Consider the following 21602-nt stretch of genomic DNA (forward strand, 5'->3'; position numbering starts at 1 on the left):
ATACAATTATATGTACTCATAATCAATACCACAATTCATAAATCATATTCTTCACCATTCTTGTAATGCTGGTTACTATGCTTTATTTTCTTCTGCTAATAATTGCAGTACACATATTTTACACAAGAATCCAATTGCTTCAATACATTTTTGAAATGCCAGTTTGTGTATTTCTTGTGTCTCACTTGGGTCATCAATGAAAGGTTAGATCCCTTTCCACGATTTCCTTGGGAGGATTAGGGTTGTCATCAGTGGCGGTTTCTCTTTGAGGGCGTCGGGGCTCCGCCCCAGGTACATTTCTCAAGAGGAGAGATTAGATCACATTTTTTTTTTTTTAAATCCCCAAAGTAGAACACAGGGACTGCTTAGATCACATTTTATTTTATAAAAAAAAAATCCCAAAGTAGAACACGGGGCACTGTCTCACTGCAGAGTCTGCAGTCTCACCAATACTGGCGCAGCTCTGCTGTCACGTCACGTGACTGATTTGCTCCCGGACCCAAAGAAGCCTGCTATGTGTTTGCCGGGCCGACAACATCACAGCCCTGAAGGCTGTGATGTCATCAGCTCGGCAAAGACCTAGCTGGAAGGCCCAGTCTCCACCCCCTGATGACGTGGAAGTTAAGTTAGCCCCGGGCGTTTTAAATACAAGCCCGGGATCGCTAACTCTCCACGTCAATCAGAGAGTGGAGGAGAGCTTGTCAAGGTGTCACCCCACCCCTGACCGTCTGCGCAGGCTCGAATCGCTCGATGACGTCGATCTGACTGCTTCCCGCGTGCGTGAGTCGGCAGTTGGAGTATCAGCCATTTTACTCTCCACTCCAGATGGATGGACTGCAGAGCGGAGAACCAAGGTCGAGGTCGGAGGCGAGGCAGTGTGTCCTGTTGCTGTCCGGAGTAGGGCAGTAGTAGGAGGAAGGACTTGTGAACTCAAACAGTTCACACCAGGTGAGGCCCAGGCTGGCAGTTTTTAACTTATAGGCCCACCGCGTTACAGCTGAGCCTGCTGCCTGAGTGATTCTGATCGTTATAAAGGGCAACTAAAATTCTGAGAAAAGTGAGGGCAGTAAGAGCGGGGCGGTGTCTTCTGCAGTGACCCTGAAACTGCCCCTCAGTTTTTATTATTTTCAGCATGGTTCAGCAAAGAATTTAAGTGCAATGCTTGTGGAATGTACATGTATCAGTGCGGCTCCGTAGGAAGGATCAGGACCGCTCATTCCGTAGTATAACGTTCAAACTGGGAGAAAGTAGTATATATATATTTTTTTTTAGTTTTATGTAGCGTGAACTAGACCCGAGACATCGTGCATCAATCAGAGCGCTTCACATGAGCAACTGTTTCGTTACACAAGGACACATTCATTTTGTTAGGCACTAGGAGATTAAGTGATTTGCCCAGAATCACAGGATGTGGAGTCGAGCCCGAAACTCGAACCTTGGTTTCCCAGCTCCAAAGTCGACATTCTAGCCGTGAGACCACATCTCTGTTACCAGAGACACCAAGTGTTAAGTGAGGGTGCTTGCATTAGTTGAGCTATGCATATCAGCACAGAAGGGATAATCATAGATTTGATGGATAGGAGGTACTTCCTAAAAATGCGTCACTCGCATGCCAATAACCTGTTTATTGCTCACTGAAGGCTGTTTCTTAGCTCTGGAGTACATTTACCTATAAGCTGCACCTTATTGCTCTTCCTGCTGGTCTGATTCCACTGATCTCATCCTCAAACACAAAGCCTGCAAGATCTGTTTCTTCTGCAGCAAATTTACATTTATAACAAGTCTGTCGCTTTTCAACTGCGCCCGGTGTGTCTGAAAAGGTGGTTACTTCATGTGTGTCTTTTGAAGACTTTCATATTAAATTCACTGACTTGCAGTGATGGCAAATATGTATTTTAGGTCTGAGAAAGGAGTCTGTGTGAAAGAGCACCTTAATTCAAGGGGTCAGTATTTCAAGTGGTCAGTGTAGTGGCCAGGGTTTAAATAAATGTGGAAAAATACTAGATGTAGCCTCGTTTTTTACATGTGGGAAAAATAAATGTGGATAAATACAGATAAAATGCCCAATAAATAAATATGGATAAATACAGACGGAAATGGCAAAAAAATAAATACCATTAAACCGGGAGCCCTATTCATAATGCATGATTATTAATTCCATCTCCGTATGCTGCAAAGGCCACATGCTCGCGAGATAGGCAGGTAAAGGACTAGTTACAAAAAGAGTCATTTTAGTAATGAGGCTTAAACTAGGTTGTGCAGGTGTATTGATTTCATCTACGGATGTTCATATTTTTATAACGTGTGTCAGTCGTCCAAGTAGAAGTATACATTGCATCCTTTAGAAACGCGTCACTGCAGTGAGGGCACTCAAGGAACATAGGTCGACCATCTGCTATAGAAAGCTTTAAGTTGTAAACATGCGCAGCAGACAATGTCCAGGTTCATCTTATTACTTTTTGTTGAAGTTCAATATAGCCTGTGGAAGGTATTGGTGTGCTTTTTTCTTTACCTTGGCAGACTGAAAAGTACAATGCAGCAAACAAATAGGTACTTGCCATATACTTAGCAGATTCTCATGAGGAAACCGTTCTTGCCACTGCATCAAAGGAGGAGCCATCGACTGCTCTTCAATATAGAAACAAGCATGCAGGGTTGAAAATGTACCAGGTCCCAGTATAAAATCGAAGATGTTCCTTTAGAAACGCTTCACTGCAATGGACATTAATTACTTTAAACATTAGTCCAGATTAGAATACAGCGTATCATGCAGGTTTTGCATAACAAGAATTGAAATAAAGGGCATTGGCGTTTCGACGTTATATTGCACATACTGTGAATTTGTGTATTTCCACTTGTTTCACTGCTCCCGAGCAATGCGCTGTTCAGTTTTAGATGGTACACCAGTTGTACTTGTGTGTGTTCGATGAAAAACCAAAACATAGGTTACACTGGACATAAAGGGAACCTGTGGTGTTTAGTTAATTATCACTGCAGGTGAATTCATAGTTTGTGTCTGCCAAAACATTTAAGGTATTCACTCGGACTGACCCAACAGAACCATTGTTCTTTCCTAGTATCAGTCTTTGCAAGCAGCCATCTACCCTGTATGTAGCCCATTGGGTAAATGCTAGAGGCAGAATGGACCGTCCAGCCCTGAATGCACCATATACTTTGTTTTATCTCTCCTAGATAGGGCCACAGTGGCTGTAAAAGAGAGAATCTCTGCATGGCATTCAGTAGGGCAATCATGGAAAGTTTTGTAATCTTGGAATTTCCAAACCAATGATGCCATAGGTCTGATCTGTTACTATGAAAAGTTATGACAAAAGCAGAAGGACTGACTTATTTATCTTGAAAAGCACATTCTAAATTCAACAGGGCTGTATGGGTGTATTGTTATTTAATCCATACACAGGTATTTTGTTACAGATAATCTCACAGATATCATAAGTGCACAAGGATTTTGGTGTCGGTCACACTCTCTGACTTTCCCTTGAGATAAAAGACTGTACCATGGAACTCCCATTTCGGAGGGGTTGTATGTTAATTTGCCACCTGTAAATTTGATCGAATGTGTAATGCTATGACTGTAGGCTTGTGGGAAAGCATAAATTCAAAATAAGTGCACCTGAGTTGGTTATGTGGACAAGCTAACATTAAAGGCTATAAGCTTGAATGGTTCATTGGGGAAAATGTAAGTCAGATGCCATGGTCTGTTTATTATGAAAAGTTACAACAGAGGCTGTAGTAGGACTGCCTTATTTATAGGGATAACAAATTTTAAAAGCAATATCCCTTTAACGGTGAATAGTTATTGTACAGTGGTAAAGTCTGTAAATGGGTAGTTTTACACAGAATTTCACAGATTAGCGCAATAGACAATGATTTTAGTGTTGGCTACACTCTCCACCAAAACTCGTGGGTAGAAGATTTGTACTGTGAATAGCCTAGATCCATTTAGGTGGGGTGTGTTTTAGCTTGTTAACTCTAATCTTGTACAAGTTTATACTTTTGTGACTGAATGCCAATGGTTGCCTTATGGGAAAGCTTATGTTCAACGCCATAGGCCTGAGATGGTTAGTGTGACAAGCCAAGGATAAATGTGCAGGGGGGGATAGCGTGTGGGGGGCGGGGGTGAATAAACAAGAGGATTCGCAGGGCCCGAGCCCTGGAGCGAAGGCTGGGAGTACCTCGCCTGGGCAGTCATCTGAACCGTAGCTCACTCAATCCCACAGGTATTTAGCCTTACAAATACTCGAATGTTTTCGCAGCATTACTCCCTATCGGCTGCCCGGACCCATCCCTCCCCTCACTGCTCCCTGGTCCATAATTATAGTTTTATGTGCGCGGTTGAGCGTAATGTACCGTAGCTTACACAGAAACATGTCAAGCAAAACAAAGCGAGCCAGCGGGTCAACACAGCTGGTCGGCTTTTATTTTCTTTCAAATAAAAAACGTGGGCTGGCGTGAAGAATCGCCCACAGTGGCTAGTACTACGCTGTGAGTTAATATGCAGGTTTTTAAGCGCCAATTGAACGTGCCAATGTTTTGACAATATTGTATTGGGTGGAAAAACCGCTCTCGATAACATTGATTAAAGGTTGTTAAAATTAATTGTGGTTTATTGCAATTTAGAATGGTTTATTCATTAGGCCTTGGAACTGATGATAGTTTTAGGGGAGGCAGTGGCCTGTTTCTGTTAAGCACAATGGCTTCCGAAAGTCTTGAAAATCCACCATTTGGCTGCTAATTTTTCAAAATTTTCTCGGGGGGGGAACCCCCCCGAACCCTCCGTAGGTGGTTCGGGCTCGCTCGCTGCGCTCGCTCGCGCGCCATTCGACACCAAAAATTTTCAGCCCACCACTTTAAAATCTCACCAGCCGCCACTGGTTGTCATGTTCTGAGGTTGCAGATACCATCAGATACCCTGTATGGGTTATGGGTGCAGATGGGGCACTGTGACCTAACCAGGAATTAGGTCAGAGTATTCTGATGGTATTAGAGGACTCAGTTCCCATAGTTTTGATGCTTATGATGCCCAAACGCAGAGTCTTACTGAATTAGAACAGTACATGCCCCAAGATTACTGCAACAATTTCACCTACGACACCCTACTAAACCTCACCCAGTTGAATGCCCTTTAAGGAAGGAACTGTTGTTACCCAGACCACCACCTTCTTTCCCTGTCTCATTTGCTCCTTGTTGCCCAAAACCTGGCGTTCCCAGCATGCACATGTTACTGGTATATTTAGTCCCTGTGCATTTGTGTGGTTTTAGGGCTTACCAGCCTTTTATTTCACAATCTCGTTGACCTCCAGTTAACAGGCCCCGGGATCCTAGAACACTAGCTCACCCTCACAGTTGATTTTCGGAACTCCTGCATGATCTTGCGAGATCCACTGTGATTTTAAACTGGTCACTTGACTGGCAGCCATTTTGTGGACAAGCGAGTATAAATACCTGGCCTGCCTACCTACACATGCTTGACTTTACCTCTCAGCCTGAGAAGACTTCTACTTTCCTGAGTCAACACGTCTGATCCTGATCAGCGGCTCCCAGTTCCTGTGCCATGCCCGATCCTCTTCTTCGGCTTGACAGTTTCGGCTCCTCAAATCCTGCAGAAAAATAAAAAAAGACAGAAATTGGTATTGTATTTGATTCATAAGAAGCAACAACAATTGGTCAGTGATTTTACTACATAACAAGTCGGAAAATGGTGACGGCATATCTCGTCAGTATACGCTCATCAAAGGGTTCAAATCAAGGTTTTCTTTCCCCACAATTGTGACAGTCAAAAGTTAGGTATTGTGTGGATGAAAGGTTACAACTAACATTTTGGATAATCAGGGCAGTGCACTTAAAGCAGATTGATGAACTAATCAACCCTTGATAATTCAGTTACATAATTGAACTTGAAAAAAACACTGTTGCAAATATTGTCTATGGTGAAACAGTGGCCCGTGAGACTGGAGACATTGTGACATTAATATGGAATATTATTTAGCGACAGTCCCCTTTGACCAGAGATGTTGTGTTCCTACTATTCAAACATTGTAACCATTGAGCGGCGAACCTTTCCCACAAGAGACTTCTCGTTATTGACACATTGTTGCTATTTGATGCTGAGTCATTTCCACTCCATATTTCAGAGAAACCCTAGTTAAATATGCCCCAGAGAGATTACATTTAAAGGTATTGGGATAATCCTGTAATGTGAGTAATTTGTCTATAAAATGATATATACATATGTATTACAAGCAGGATGATTGTTATCTGATCATACTGATCTCTACCTTGTTTCTTATAGATACAAGATACCACATATATCAAAAGGTGCGTATATTATCCTTAACAACATCCTGATTCAAGCATTGCACCCTTAGTTGAGTAAGCCCGCTGAGGAAGAAGATGCATGATGGGTTGTTCTTTGTTTCTCTCTCCTGCCCTGCCTTGTTTCCCTTTTGAGACTATTGCCAGCAAGACGTTACTTCCCATGTTGAGGGTAGTGCTGAGAGAGGTTGGAGGATTTGCATCGCTCCTGCGGTTGTCTGCATGTTGGCAGGTGAGTCTAACACAGACAGTCACAAATATTTGTCATACGGCAATAGCAAGACACACATGGTGCTCAACACACTGCAAAGTCTACTGTGGCCCTCTCCTGAAATAAGTGAGTCGCTGAAAACAATCTGGCACATGGGTGATGGCCCGATCTGTGCTCAGCACAATCCTCACACCTCGCACAGGGAGCCCTCATGGTAGGAATCACCACTGGACCTTGCTTCCTCCATCACTCTCCTCTTCTTCGCGGGGCACACTGGTTTTGCAAGCAGGCAGGCCCTGGTGCTCCAGGCTCTAGGGCAGGTGGTCTTTGTTTCCCTGGGTGACGAACCCTCACCTAAGAGGGAGACTTGTAGGCCTGGGCTAGTCCTGGTCAGAGGCACATGTCTTGCAGAGTTTCCCCTTCTCACACAGCCCATCTGGATGCTTGGCAGATGACACATGTTTGGAGACAGACTCCCCTTCTTTTTAATTTGGGGTTATGCCTCTTTGTGCCCAGTCTCCATTTCATCTTCCTTCATGAAATATGTCTGTCTCAGCAATCAAAGAGCGGTCCTTTGAAATGTAAAGGGAGCCTCTTTCTTTTCCCTCCAGTGTGTCCACAGCTAGGCCACAGGAGTGCAGCAATACACAAATCTGTCGGGGGGGGAGGGGTGTTCTCGCCTCCTTATGTTTTTTCTAGGCAAGCCTGGGCTTCCCAAAATGGAACTCAGGATTATCCATTCAATCTATCATTTCAAGCACACCCACTCAATGTACCTTCATACCACACTTTCAGTCCATCACTTTTCCTCCATGCATTGTACCCCTTACATGTACTCATGCATCCAGCACACATACTCAGTCTGTGGGCACTGTTCAGCACTGAAGCTTTTCTATATTTAACTAGGATGTGCTCTTTACAAGCACACACTGCCAGCACACACACTCACTGTGTGCGCACTGCACAATTCTTCCCCCTTCATATTGTACTCAATGCAGGCACACACCCACTCAGCACATGCTTTATCCACGCATGCACTGCACAGCACTACATCTTCATGTAATGTATTCCTCTCGCCATACATACACTCAGTATATGTACTAACCACACGTGCACTCCACAGTACTGCTCCACCCTTCCCAGACATATACAACTAACGCACAGTCACAAATTCTTCCCTACACAGCACTCCACCACTTACCTGGTGTAGGCCAGGGGTGAGTTAAGCACACAGGAGTGGAACTTTTAAAATGGTGAGTGAGCCTGTAGGCCTCACTCCAGTGACACAGGGTAAAAAGGTCCAATTCAATACTGCTGATCACTACACAGTATGCTACCACCACTGCGCTTGTGCTGCTTAACTCTTGTTAAAGGCGGTAGCCTTCCACCACTACAAGGGTAGCACTTTGGGTGACCCTCCCTCTCCAACAAGACTGGAATCCGTGAAAAAGGCCTGTCATGGTGCACCAACATGATCCATGTTCACCTATTACAACAAAGATCAGTATTAGGGATCCAGATAACAGTATAGTTGGGAACTGAGGATGAGGGTGCATGTCTTTACCGTGCAAAGGACTTTTCCATCCCAAAAGCTGGGCATGCAAGCTTCTTTTTGCAGCTCTTGAATTTTAGCTTGTCAGCGCTTTTAGCACTTATGGGTGTTGGCTACCAGAGGTGGTTAAGTTTTCTCTCTGGTATTCTGGTGCACTGATTTGCTGTTTTATAGCCCATACACCAGGTTATGAAGATAAGGAGGGTATGGCAATGGAGATCCCTCTGGTTGGGAGATACCGGGACATATATCTTCAGTCCTTTAATGGCAGCATGTTAGACACCCTTTATTGTGGCCACTGAAGTGGCAGGGTTGATGGTGAGCATGGCATTAACCCATCCAGGTAGGGAGAGATGAGGGCTTGGACTGCCATTCTGAAGTCCTATTTGGAGATAAAGTGGGACAAATAGTTTCAAGTGTTTTGAAGAAGAGGACAAGGGTTAATGTGAACAAAGGCTAGTCGCCGCTGAATAGATGAGAATCAATATAGCTTTACATCAGATAGCCAGCCTTTGATCTAGGCTTTTCTGATGCCATTTGTAAAGAGGAGACTTTGGTTTAGGCTAGTTTTATTTTCAGATAGGTGATTGATTGGCAATAAGTTCTTTCTGAGGGCAAGGTATATTTCAGGAATGTGCTATCAATGAAAGAGGAGACTTTTAGGTACAGAGGTGGGCGCTCAGTGTCTAAATGAAGCTTGATAGTGTTTGTGAGTTTGAATCGCTGGTGGCCCAGACAGATGTTGAAGATGTCGAGAGAGATTGATCCCTGGGCTGTTCTGTTTATTGGATGGTAGATTCTGGGGTCTTTTTTTTAAATCTGTTTTTATTGATTTCTTAAACATAGTTACAAACTTACAGCTCACTGGCATATGCATTCCGTAGTCGGAACTCTTTGTGGCAATAGCATTATACATCGCACATGCAAGGAACATAGTCATATAACAATTTATCAACTGACAGCTCTGTCCAATTCCTCAGGACTCCTGTCGCAATGGTAGATTCTGGGGTCTTGATGTATAAAGCTGTATCAATTGATAATGCATCAATAGATAGGAAGCAACCTCTGTTGTGCTGATCCGAGAATCACATGCATGTTTCCATATTGTGTGTCAGGGCAGATTGTCGATGCTATAGAAGTCCACAGAAAGGACAGGTGGATTCACGTGCATTAGCTACTTCTGCTGTAATATCAGCCCCATATTGTAATATATGCTGGCCCGAGCAGTGTTAAGTAAGTCTGGTTTCTATTTCAAGGACAGGAAATAGAAAGAGGAATGAATAACACTGTGAAGCTCCAGAAGGTGAAAAGACTGCACTGCCAGCTATCATCAGATGAGCAGCAACACATTGGTCCGAATAAATAGGCTACTCTGTAATCCTAGTATTCTGGTTGAAAGATAAAAGCAAGCATGTCCTTCTCCAGGGAGTGCTATGATGGTTCTTCCCCACAATTGTTATTTTAAAAAACAACGTTTTAATTTTTCACCATTCTTTTCACAATAGAATGATTTAAAAACAGATTAGAGTCGCAGCTTTGCAAACAATAATCATACAATATTGCAAACTTCACGGACTGGCACTTCTTTCTTGAGTTGGTGGGCTAAGGATCCCGAATTCATCCAGACCTGTAATCAGCCCACTCTTCTCCTGCCTAGTGGGGATTTCCGCTGTGGTCTTTATGAACAGTTCAGTATGGGAGGTACCCCTCAATGCAGAGGACCATCAGCCAACCTATGTACACAGAATCAAAAGTGTATAGATATGGACTTATGTTTTCATTTTTGATGTGAAAATAAGGGTAGAGTCCAGATTATGGTAAAGATTGGCTGTTGAGTGAAGTATTTTCAAGTGAGTGTGGGTTATTATCAGTAGTAAAATTGCAGTTTTTGTCTCATGTCTCATTCTTACTAATGCCAAGAAAATATTTGTCATGTCTCTGACAGAGTTCTTCAAATAGTGTGTATGGGACGGGGGCGTGGTTGTGTTCCCAGGGGAGCGCAAATATCTCAGTAAGAACTTGTAAATAACAAGCATTGGCATAGCCAATAGGTCTCGCCTTTGGGACCTTATAAGTGTTTAGCTATGCAATAGTTGATGTTGCACCAAGGATATTGTGCTGCATAATTAAATACTTATAAGTTCCCGAAGGCGAGACCTAGTGGCTATGCCAATGCTTGTTTTACGTATAATGTATGTCTGCATGCATGTGTGTATGTACGAATGTATGTGCGTGTATGTATGTGTGTATGAATGTATCTATGTATAAATGAATGTATGTATGAATACATGTACGTGATGGGATTTGTGCAGCAGAAACATAACTGGCGAGAGACAGCGCCGAATAAGCCCGGGATATCGAAATTATCAATGTTTAGAAATTTAAGTCTTGTTTGATGTTTTGCATTATTTTCTGTCATTTCAGTCAGATGAAAAGGGAATACCTGACCCCCCTCACCACACACTCCCCCGTTCCTGCCCCACGGTGATAGGGTTTCGGTCGTACAGATCCGAACAGCTGTTTTGTTAAAGTTAAAAATATGAAATGCAATGGCAAGGGCGAAAGAGAAAATGTAAACAATGATTTAAAATCTGAAAATAAAAGGGGTTAGATAGTTGTGCGAGTCTGGTTAAGCTTGGTTAGATGTGGATGGTCGTCAAGTACAGGAACATAAAAAAGATCAAATAGTTAAAAAATGACACCAAATTACAGAATACAACCTGATTAAGGTCGCAGTAGGTTATACATCGAGCATCACACAGTGCGTCAAAGCGAAGCTGGGACGTGCGCCCCAATGCCCCAGACCCCTGTTGTCAGATCTCCCGAGGCTTCTCCGGGAGCAACGTTACTTTTATTAAGCTCTTGTGACTTTTAACCTGCCGCCTACCTGCACTGCCTTAAAGCGCCGCGGATCCGGCGCCCTGATCCTCCCTGGCTGCCCTCTCTCCTGCACGCGACCAGACCGCCTCCGCTGATCGCCCCCTCCTCGCCTGACTCTCGGAGGGGGACGGGCGGCTCCTCCATCTTGGGCGGGTCTGGCCTCGGCGCTGCAGCTCTTTGGCTCCTCCCCCCCTGGCTATCACTTAAGGCGCACACCTGCCCACACTTCCTGACCTGTTGTCAGATCTCCCGAGGCTTCTCCGGGAGCAACGTTACTTTTATTAAGCTCTTGTGACTTTTAACCTGCCGCCTACCTGCACTGCCTTAAAGCGCCTCGGATCCGGCGCCCTGATCCTCCCTGGCTGCCCTCTCTCCTGCACGCGACCAGACCGCCTCCGCTGATCGCCCCCTCCTCGCCTGACTCTCGGAGGGGGACGGGCGGCTCCTCCATCTTGGGCGGGTCTGGCCTCGGCGCTGCAGCTCTTTGGCTCCTCCCCCCCTGGCTATCACTTAAGGCGCACACCTGCCCACACTTCCTGACCTGTTGTCAGATCTCCCGAGGCTTCTCCGGGAGCAACGTTACTTTTATTAAGCTCTTGTGACTTTTAACCTGCCGCCTACCTGCACTGCCTTAAAGCGCCTCGGATCCGGCGCCCTGATCCTCCCTGGCTGCCCTCTCTCCTGCACGCGACCAGACCGCCTCCGCTGATCGCCCCCTCCTCGCCTGACTCTCGGAGGGGGACGGGCGGCTCCTCCATCTTAGGCGGGTCTGGCCTCGGCGCTGCAGCTCTTTGGCTCCTCCACCCCCTGCCACGCCCCCTTGACCCTCCTTTCTCATGTGTCGTCCCTATATAACGGCTCCTGTCTTCCGGCAGCGCAGCGGACGAGCGCAGCGGGCGCGACGAAGGCGCGCCGAAGTTGCGCCTAAGTTAAGCCCGTCTGCGCCCGTCCGCGACGGGCCGGGACCAGGGGCCACACACCCTGCTCCTCACTTGGTCTATTCCCCCGCACAATTGATAGCATTATCTGCTTTTCCTTCTTCCCCCCTTATTCCCTTACATCATTTACACTCACTTGGTATTCTTTCCTCTCCCTTGCCTTACCCGACACTAACCTCTGTCAATTCTTCCTTTTGTCCTACTATATCATCTCCGGTTTCTCGTCCCCCCCCTGTCCCTACTGTGGCTTCAGCTTACTTACTTAATACCCGGTCTGCAGTCAAACACCAGACAGCACTCTTTAACCTTCTGATCACTGACTCTCCTGACTTTTTATTTCTGACTGAAACTTGGTTCTCTGCCGACTCCCTCCCTGATCTTTTAGCCATCCTCCCCGACACCTACTATGCCCTCCGAGCTGATCGCTCGGATAGTAGGGCCGGTGGTGGGGTGGCGATGATCGTTCGGTCGGCACTCAAATTTCAACTCCTCCCTCACTCCCACATATCCAATGTGACCTACCTTGTGGCCCGTTCCCTTAATCTTCCCTCTCCTCTTACTGTTGTCCTTGTTTACCGTCCCCCCCAATCGATGCCTTCTTTCGTAGCCTCCATTCAGGATCTTCTAGCCACCTTGGTGGTTAATAACTCCTCCGTTCTATTTCTCGGAGATTTCAACTTCTGGCCAGGAGATCCAAAGGAGGATTTCCCTTCCAAAGATTTTTCTGCCACTCTCCACTGCCTGAATCTCACTTCCTATGTCACAGCCTCTACCCATGTTCAAGGTCACATCCTTGATCAAATCTGGTCTTCTCGCCCCCTTGCCTCACCTCCCTCTATCTCCCCCTGTGTTTGGTCGGATCACCATATTATTTCTTTTTCCATTCACTTGGGTGTGGTTGACAAGCCCTCTTTTCCCAAAAATCTTCTCGTCCGTAATTGGAATCAGACCGACCTTGACTCCCTTTCATGTTCCTTGGCTTCCTCCGCTCCTGATCTTACCAACCTTCCCCTTGAGTCCCAGGCCAATGCCACCAGTACATGGCTTTCCTCTTCGTGTGATCGAGTGGCCCCGCTAAAAAAGATCAAGGCGGTTCGCCCTTACGATGCGCACAAATGGTTCTCTCCAGAGCTTAAAGCTTTAAAACTCGACCTCAGGCGGTCGGAACGTCTCTGGAGACGACAGTACTCTCCCTCCTTGCGCACTAAATATAAATCACTCCTCACCGATTATAAACAAGCTATCCTAGTGGCTAAAACCTCCTATTTCACCGAGAGAGTAGCTCTCTCTGCAAATAAATCCCGTGAAATTTTTTCCCTGGTTCACAATCTTGCCACCTCTGATCGCTCTTCCCTTGGTTTCGTTCCCTCTCAGTCCCTCTGTTTGTCACTCAATGACTTTTTTATAGACAAGATCGTGAGGATTAAAGCTAACATTCCGACTCTGCCCCAACCTACTTCTAGGTGCTTTGTCACTTCCCCGCTTTCTTCCCTTGCCACTTTCCCCCCTTGATCTATTCTACAACTACCTGCTCAAAGTTAAATCGGGTTCCCCTGCAGACTGTGCCCCGCCGCGCATTCTAAAAACTCTTTTCACCGACTCTCCTGTTCCCCCGCTCACTTTACTTAATTCTTCTTTGGCCTCTGGTTCTGTTCCTTTATCATTTAAATCCACCGTTGTTCTCCCCATTCTAAAAAAACCCGGCCTGGATCCTTCCCTCCCTGCCCATTTCCGACCCATCTCCCTTCTCCCCTATTTAGCCAAGATCCTCGAGACCCATGTCACCTCTTGCCTCTCCTCGTATATCGAGGACAATGGCCTTCTCGCCTCCCACCAGGCGGGCTTTCGCTCAGGTCACTCCACGGAGGCAGTGGTTCTCGCAGTTCTGGATGAACTTAAGGGGAAGGCAGACTCCAATCTCCCCCAGCCTCAGCCTTGGTCCTTCTGGATCTGTCCGCTGCGTTTGACACGGTTGACCATTCCATTCTTCTCGCCCGTGTCAGCGCAGCGGGCATTCGGGGTGCGGCCTTTTCCTGGCTGGCATCCTTCCTTCGGGATAGGTCCCAGGCGGTTCATCTCTCCGGCTTTTCTGCCCCCCCCCCCGTCCGGTCACCTGCGGTGTTCCTCAGGGTTCTTCTCTTTCCCCCCTTCTTTTCAATCTTTACATCTGTCCCCTTGTCACCTCTCTTCTTGAGCTGGGGGTCTCTGTGTATAATTACGCAGATGACCTCCAGCTCGTCTTTGATCTTTCCTCCTCTCCTGACTCTCTTCCTAAGTTCAGTTCCACCTTAATCTTCATCTCCGAGTGGATGAGCGCTAACCATCTTAAGCTCAACCCTGATAAGACGGAACTTGTCCTCACGGGTGGTTTATCTAACCCTTGGTCCCCAGCACACTGGCCCCTCTCTTTTGGTCCCCCTCCTACGCCTTCCTCCTCTGTTCGCACTCTCGGCATCAAAGTTAGTTCTGACTTAACAATGCATAGTCAGATTAGCTCTGTTGTGTCTTCCTGCTTTCTTTTCCTCCGTCTCATCCGGAAAATCTCACGCTTTTTCACCACTGATGCACTCAAAACCATAGTCCTGGCTTTAGTCATCTCTTGCCTCGACTATGGGAATGGCCTGTACGTGGGCATTCCTGCCTACGAGTCTCGTCGCTTGCAGGCCATTCAAAATCAAGCTGCCCGCCTCATTTTCACCCTTCCCAAATCTTCTCACATTACTCCTGTTCTTAAATCTCTTCACTGGCTTCCTATCCGCTTCAGATCTCTTTTCAAATTAGCCTGTTTTGCCTTTCGAGCTTATTCCCGCTCTGCCCCAGCCTACATCACCTCCCTTATTTCATCCCACGTCCCTAGTCGAACCCTCCGTTCTTCTTCTCTTTCTCTTTTGCGCGTCCCCCGTTTCCGCAAATCCAGAACTGGTGGCACTCGTCTCTCTGTTTTGGCCCCCCAGTTCTGGAACAGCCTTCCACTCCATATCCGTTCCATCCCCATTTACACCCACTTTCGAAAAGCCCTCAAAACTTTTCTTTTCACCCAGGCCTTTTCCTCATAGGTCTCCCGGATCCCCTCTGTGAGCTTTGACCAGGTCCCCAGCGCCAGGAAGCCGCTTGGTAGCAGTGCGCTTTATTAAATATTTTTTTCATTTCATTTCATTTCACAAGAAGGTTTTTGAATCTCGGATACACGGTGGGGCAGACTTGGGGGACGGCCTCTTGTTTCCGGGGCCTTTATATGTCGAGACTCAATTCTTCCATGCTGCCAAACCTAGCCTTTAGGCCCGCAGATCCCGATGCTCTCCTGCCTAGACCTGTGTACCCCTGGGCCTCTAATGCTGGTGGTCTAATGAGGCTCAAAAATCCGACATGCCATGCCCGGGCTTAGTGTGGCAGGCAGCACTGCGGGCGAGGTGCCAGCTCGTTCTTGAGACTGATACAGGGAAAAGAGAGAGAAGGAAGAGAAGAGAGAAGGAGGAGGTGAGAGAGACAGACAAGAGAAGGGGGAGTGGAGAGAAGGAAGAAGGGAGAGAATAGAGAAGGGAGAGAAGGAAGAGAGAAGGAAGAGAAGGGAGAGAAGGAAGAGAGAGAAAAGAGAGAAGGGAGAGTGGAGAGAAGGAAGAAGGGAGAGACGGGAGAGAAGAGAGAAGGAAGAGAAGAGAGAAGGAAGAGAAGAGAGAAGGAAGAGGAGAGACAAGGAAGATAAGAGTCAAGGCATAGAGAACCTGGAGAACTAAAGATCTATGTATGGGAAAGTGCCTTCTGGAATTTGCAGTCTCGCTTTTCTCCTTTGAGTCCTGGGCTACAAGTCCCAACGGGCAGAGTGACGGTAGTTATAAGCCCCAGCATGCAATGTGCTGGTTGCTAAAGGTGCGACATATGGCATGTGGTCGCATATCACCCCTGACACCTGCGGCCTCTGTACCAGCCAATGGGAGGAGAAGGGGAGGAGTCCGGTCTGCGGCAAATCTGCCCTAGGCTGCGCAGTGTATTACTTAACGATAAGGGGTGCAACAGTGACATGTTTTATATAGTGTCTGTTATGTAAGCCTGTGTCTTTGCAGAGCTGCAAAGAAAGGGTGTGACAAGCTCTAAACCCGAGGATGCTTAAGCCGACACAACTGGCATGTTAAAGCCGCAACGAAGTCGGTAAGGAGCAGAGCACAGTACCGCAAGGTCTGGTCTAGCGCCCAGACACGAGTTAGTCCTCTAGACGTAGCGCGCCCAGGTACAGCTCTGCGTTAGACATGGCATCCACTGCCAGCTGCCTCCTCCCCCCACTAGTCTCGCAGGACTCCGTGGTCACTCGAAACAGAAATAGTGACATCGACCAACATACAGCTAAACGGTTGCCCCCAAGCCTTACTGCTTTTTAAACAAGATGACCAGCGCTGACCGCCATGTGTTTCCAATTAGATAATTGGAAACAGATGGCGCTGCTGCTATCTCCCGCGCACCCTAGGCCATGGTACAGAGAAGGCGGGACATGCACCCGCCTTGGACCAATTGCGTGCTGTCTTTCTTAGAAAAACGCACGCAAAGGCCAATTGCGGGTGATAAAAAACATAAACACACGCACGAGCATGTGTTCAGGGTTGAAAAGCCCTTACTAAATGCCTCGCAGAGCATCGCATGCGGACTGGCTCAGGCGAGACCTAAAAATGGCTTGGAAGCACGGATTTGTTTATTTACCCCATTTCCAGGCTGTCTTCAGAGACAAGCAGTAGATGAAGTGCATGTAGAGTCAAAGAACATGATTAAAAAGAACAAAATATTCTGTAACTATTTTGTTCTATGTTTCACCTGCAGATAAAATAATGCATACCTTAAATGAAAAATAATTTCAAATTAATAGTTATGAATCCTCAACTGGTTAATGCAATCACTGCAGATGTCTGTGTGTGAAGCCAAAGAGCTACAGAATTAAATCTGCGCGGGTGCAGTGGGAAAAAGGGGCTTGTGTATATATAGTGCTACGAGATCCCAGCCTGTAACAGACCTCACTGTGAATGTGAATATATAAATCATTATTTTAAAATGGTATTACACTTAGTATAAGATAGGCTGCTGCAGAATGGTTTAGTCAGAGCCGCTGGAATTATGTGGCAGGGGAGAGCCAAATTATACATTGGAGTTGACGAAATTATGCAAGAACAGAAGGCAAATTATGTGGAAGAATGTGGCATATTATGTACAGTATTACTTCATTATTTGTTCTCTTTACACATGGTAATACTGTTTGGGCAAAGGTTGTACCTCATTAGTACCAGTTTAACAACCAAATACAGATATAAGCAAATGAAAGGTGACCAGTTAACCTTTGTAAAGGGCCTTCTACTGCGTGGGAACACATTGGCACATTTTGGCAACTTTCGAGCTAGAAATTATGTTTTTTTTCTAAAAATCTGTAGCTTATCCACCAGATAATGGATTATGTAGAAAATATGGCAGTCCTTGATTATGAGAAAAAGCTACAAAATTGCATGATTCCAGTGGCTCTGGGTTTAGTGTTTGACAAAAACAAAGGGGTTTAAAAGCATATATTTAATGATAGGTAATCAGACTGTACCTAGTGCAAGCATCCATTAAAAGGACACTTTCCATAACTCAACACCCCTATGTCACTTGTCGTGATAAAACTTCCAGTGACTCCACCAATTAAGGTTTATAATGGGTCACAAGCAGCCCTTACATTTGGTGATTTACCAGTTGCACACATTTACATGTCTTTCAGGTGAGAGGCACCTTCGTGAAAAGGCCTATTTCTTCTTTGCTTCTCTGTCCCGCCCTCGGCTTCAGAATACATGAGAGCCCCACCCATCCCGTTTCACTTTTGCCTAGAGGTCCATTTTAACCATTCAGGAAAGGCTGTTTCTTTTTTGTTTAACAACAATGATGGGAACTGGTTTTGTGAAATGGAAAAAACACAGGCACGTCAGTTCCCACAAATCCTGCTCGCTTCGACATGCAGATGTTCCGTACAGGTACATGTACAGGGTCCCATTCAAAAGCAGAGCCCTGATCATCCAGACCCCTAGGGCTTCAGTGTAATTCCCAGGAGAAAGAGGAAAAGTGATCCATGGATAACATCAAAGACATGGCCCATAGGAGGGGTGCCGTCTGGGGGATAATTTTTCCATCTACAAATGGAGAGACATATGGGCAGCATACAAAGGCTGTTTCTTTTTTGGAAGGGCCCAATTTTACTATACTTCCTTGTTTTCATTAGGTCCCAGTGCACCCTTACTGTGCCTGTATTTGTGGCCTCATACCAATGGCCCACGGAAGGTGAATATTGAAGCACAAGAGGCAGCTTAGCTTGGGCCTCAGAGAGATGACAGAAGGGGTATGGCACAGGATCGGACCCATACTTCCGCCCCCTAGTAAAGGAGACTGCCTGTTTCTCAAGGTGGTAGCTCTCATTGGTGACATAAGTAAAGTGCCACTGAATCCCATGGGGTTGAGTAGCCCACTGCATCAGAATCATGACTATCTTACTTTCCAAAACAGCCATGGGGCCTTCCTAGCATCAGAGCTGAGGAAACCCATGCTGCAAAGTGAGGGCAACATGTGGGGGGTCATTTCTTACTGAAAGGGACAGAGAGTCTGTTTCAGGACTGGAGTTATGTCCAGGTATGGTGGGAAATGTAGAGACAGGCAGACAGCCTGTTCCTCAGGGCTGCAGCTATCATTAGTGCAGCAGGTACAGTTGCATTCGTGCACAGGAGTGTAAGGGACTCACAACACCCTAATTATGTGGAGCAGAGTTTTTTGGTCGATTTTTGTTTTTTGGTGACTTATTTGGTCTTTTATACTGCCCACATTTAGTGCTGATTTTTAGCGACAGAAAAGTACCCCTAAAATTATCTCATAGTCCCAGATTCTGAGCTCAGCCTTACCACTCCCACTCCCCCAAGTCTTGCCATAAAGTTTTGGAGGGGGGCCAACTTCAAAACATTTTCCTTAGGAAGGCTCAGAGCAAAAGGTTTGAAGACCTGTATATTAAGGTAAGGTGTAGTGATTAAATTATGTGCTATTTCTAATGCGGGTTCCTGCAGTAATGGTTGTATAGTGGTTATGTTGTCTGGAAGGATATCAGAGTCAGAGTTTGCAGAAGTGATAATGGGCATTGTGGGGAAGTCACCTAAGTAATAGCCATTTAGAAATAACCTGTGCTGTGTAATTGGCTCCTTCGAATTGTTGCATAATTCTTTACGTTTAAGGTGCAAGTTGGAGAAAAATTGAAGACACATTTGTGAGGACTGCACCATATTTAATAGGTAGTGCACACACTGCACAAATTGGTGTAATATATTTCCTCCTCTGTCCTTTTTAGGTCTCGCCTGAGCCAGCGCTTTAGCGCTGCCCTGGCGGGAGCTTTAGTAAACGGGGGATTTGGAAGTGCAAACTAGTGCTTTTCAGGCCTTCGAATACAGTGCATGTGCGCCAGGCACGCGCACCATTTGTCAGCCTGCCGATTCACTTTCGCGGCCGCTTTGATGTTCTCAGTGAGCCGCGCGGCCACTGAGAACATCAAAGCGGCCGCGAAAGTGCTCACCATTTGCCACCCCCTCCCTCGGCGGCTTAGTAACAAACCAAACAAACTCCTGGCCAACTTCCTCAGAGCGTGACAGGCAAAAAGCTTCATACTAGTTTCAATTGTCTCCTGTTGCAGTGGTTTGTAAATGGTTGCTTCTGATTCATTTACAGGCTTTGTTAGTCCCTGCTTAGTAACGCATTGTTTAACTCAGTTTATTGAAAGAGCACTGGTGGGATGCCAGCTTTAGTAATAGCGGGCACTTTTCATTTATTTAGAGCGCTATGCACGCTTTTACTTTTACAATGGGGCCACACAATGCACCCTTTAAGATTAATAGCATGGGAACACATGATTGTACACTCAGCACACAAACATAATTTTTTTTAACTTCAATTACGTACAGACCTACGAAAATGCACCCTTTTAGATTAATAGCACTGACCCACATTCAACAATCGCACTTGCCCCCTCCCTCGCCCGTCATGCTGTAACCACTCAAACTATCAGCGCCTGTTCCACAAGTGCCACGCCTTCTTGTACTGCTCGCCAACTACAATTTCCACAGCTTTTATATTTGTACTCTGAGTTTCCTGTGTTGAAGGATATGAAAACCATCAATTGATTGTGTCCGACGTTCGTTCTGTGATTGAGTTGGTTTATTGGAGAGCAGCTGATTTTCTGAGATTAACATTTGCAATAGTTAATTGGCGAGCTGTATAAATTAGTGTCAAACTACGTTGCGTCCAAGAGCTTTATAGAGTCATGAAGCTTAGCGTCGGCATGCGCCCAGGCGGTGGGTAACTAGTCCTTAATAACTTAGAAATAAGATAATAAACAGTAAAATATTCTCTTTACTTTTATCATACTCGTTACTCTGGATCAATATTCATGCAATGAGGAGGGTAGTCCAAGTCTTTCCCTTGAGCCAATTACCTGATTCACTCCATATTCAAATTATCTTTCGCAAACGTCATGATCGTTCCTCAAGTACAGAATTAACAAGCATTTGCAATGCAATAGGTCTCGCATTTATGCGAGTTTATGCTACTGACATTGTAAATGACAATGCCTTTTATTTGTTTTAAAAACCAAAACATAAATAAAAGGCATTGTAATTTTACAATACCGATAGCTCAAACTCTTATAAATGCGAGACCTATTGCATTGCAAATGCTTGTTCTATATTGCATATACTCTACCCAGTGCTAAAAGAGATATTCTTTCTGTGCTGTACATTGGTACATTGCTGAATGATTTGACTTATTATTAGGTCACACTGGAGCCTCTAGAATGGTGTGTCAAATTTTGATAAATGCATGCGTACCTTAAAGAGGCTTTGATCCTATGTACTCCTTGAATGTAGCAGCCTCTTCATCCATTGTTGTGTATACTGCCTTTCTTTAACAGCCAGTAATTGTACTTTTGAATATTTGCTGCTCATACTCTAAACAAATGTGTACGTATTACTCCGATTATTACAACGTATTGTATAGGGGAAGATAGGGGGCTGTGACAAAACAAGCTCAAACTACTTTTCTGAGAGGTTGTTCAGCATACCAATGTAATGACCCTATTTTCTGTCCTGGAAATTCTGGCAACTATCTTTTCTTCCAGTTTTTAGTTTACCACTGATGCTCTTGCAGCCCAATGCTGGAACGAGATTCCCACAATCTGCTCCTATGCAATTCACCTGCCAATATCAGAGTAAAATAGTATACATTTGTATCTGCCCCTGTTCCAGATATATGACCTCCCCTTGTACTATTCTCTCCACCGGAGGGCCCATCTTCTGAGCCATTACTTCTCTTTCCTTTGTCCGTTTCCTTACATGATTGTTCCAACTTACTTTGCATTCCCCGGTCCCATGTATGAAAGACACTACCCTATTTCCTTCATGTTTTCTGTGTCCTCCATATTCCTCTTTAGGCCTCCCTCTCTTTTCCTCCAAGAGGTGGGCATCAAAGAATCAATTCATGTGAACGATCGACTGCCTTGGGGCAGAACCTTTGAGTGTAGAAATACACCACAGTAATTGAGAGGTCCAGAGCAAAAGAGAGAAGGAGAAGGCCAGGATGTGACCAAGCAAGACGCCAGTGCAACAACACTTATGACAAAATGTCAGTGAAGGAAAAACATATCTAATCAAAACCG

General features: G+C 45.6%; 1 long non-coding RNA gene across 1 annotated transcript in view; it reads right to left on the bottom strand.

Annotated features, from left to right (window-relative positions):
* The window catches only part of LOC146870266 (uncharacterized), a 151344-nt gene that overhangs the window by 2661 nt on the left and 127081 nt on the right, over window positions 1-21602 (bottom strand). The window contains exon 2 of the long non-coding RNA XR_014959366.1: window positions 5497-5618. This is a non-coding gene — a long non-coding RNA (uncharacterized LOC146870266). The remainder of the gene's footprint in view (window positions 1-5496; window positions 5619-21602) is intronic.

This window comes from Triturus cristatus, chromosome 1_1 (genome assembly GCF_964204655.1).
Source record: "Triturus cristatus chromosome 1_1, aTriCri1.1, whole genome shotgun sequence".
In the NCBI taxonomy this organism is placed as follows: domain Eukaryota; kingdom Metazoa; phylum Chordata; class Amphibia; order Caudata; family Salamandridae; genus Triturus; species Triturus cristatus.